This window comes from Arvicola amphibius, chromosome 3, assembly GCF_903992535.2.
Source record: "Arvicola amphibius chromosome 3, mArvAmp1.2, whole genome shotgun sequence".
Classification (NCBI taxonomy): Eukaryota; Metazoa; Chordata; class Mammalia; order Rodentia; family Cricetidae; genus Arvicola; species Arvicola amphibius.
In genome coordinates, this window is record NC_052049.1 from 138,034,186 (window position 1) to 138,035,616 (window position 1,431).

The window sequence follows — 1,431 nt, forward strand, 5'->3', positions numbered from 1 at the left end:
CTGACAAGACGGCTCAGTGGGTGAAGGTGCTTGCTGGGCAAGCCTGGACCTGAGTTTAATCCCTGGACCCCATGAAAGAGGGAAAGAGAGAACTGACCCACATAGTTGTCCTCTGAGCACCACACATGTGGCGTGCACACCCATTTACAGACCGACTGCTCGCATACATAATAATGGTATTTTTGTTTGGTTGTTTGTTTTTGGAGATCTCTCTGTGTAACAGTCATGGAAGTCTCAGAACTCACTTTGTAGTCCAGGCTGATCTCAAATTCACAGAGGTCCATCTGCCTCTGCTTCCCCAGTGCTGGGAATAAAGGCATGCACCCCGACTGCTTATCTACATTTTTTTTTTTTTAAGATTTGAGTTTTCCCCAAATCCTAGCATAGTCTATTGTAATCTTGCTGTCCAAGAAGGCAGCTCGCTTTTACCTGGCTCTTTATCTGTTTTCTTTTCTCAACTCTTTCTAATATCATGGGAGCAACTATGTTAAATGTTAATGTGTACCTCAGTTGACAGAATTCTTACCTAGTATACATGAAGCCTGGGTTCCATCCTCAGCACCCCATAAAACTAGACGAGGTGGCACAACCCTGTAATCCCAGCGTTTGAGAGATGGAGATAGGAGTTCCAGACTATCTAGTTTGGTATACATGAGACTTTACTCAAAATATAAATAAATGAGGGCTGGAGAGATAGCTCTGTAGTTCAGAGCACAATCTGCTCTTCCAGAGGATTCAAGTTTGGTTCTCAGCACCGGCATGGTGGCTCACAACCACCTGTAACTCCAGTTCCAGGGAATCCAATGCCTTCTTCTCCCCTTTACAGACATTGCATGGATCTTCTGTACGGACATACAAGCAGGCAAACATTGTACACATAAAAATGAATAAGTTTTGAATTTTTAAAAACTCTATTTAAAAGGTTCTTTTGATGTGCACTATCCAATAGGTAGCCATTATCCATTTGGTATCTATTCTCCCATGTATTTACATATATATATATATATATGTGTGTGTGTGTGTGTGTGTGTGTACATGTATATACCTACACACATTTTTGTATTTACACATACATTCTAACATGAATAGAATCAAATTACTAATCTTATTCCATTTAGCTTCTTTCTTTTTTTTAACCCCAGCTTAAAGGATATATTCATTATTTAAGATTTAAATATATTCAAAACATCCCAAATACATCAGATAGCCTTCAGTAAAGTTGACAGTAAAATGATCTTTTCTGTATGTTTTCTTCCTAACTACATTTTTGAAAGATTTATTTGCATGTATCTGTGAGGGGGTATATGCACTATGAGTGGCATTCCCACAGGTCTGCACGTCCTCACAGGTCTGGCAGAAGGCATCAGACACCTCTGGAACTGGGGTTTCAGGCAGTTGTGGTTACAGACTATGGGGTTACAGACTCCTACC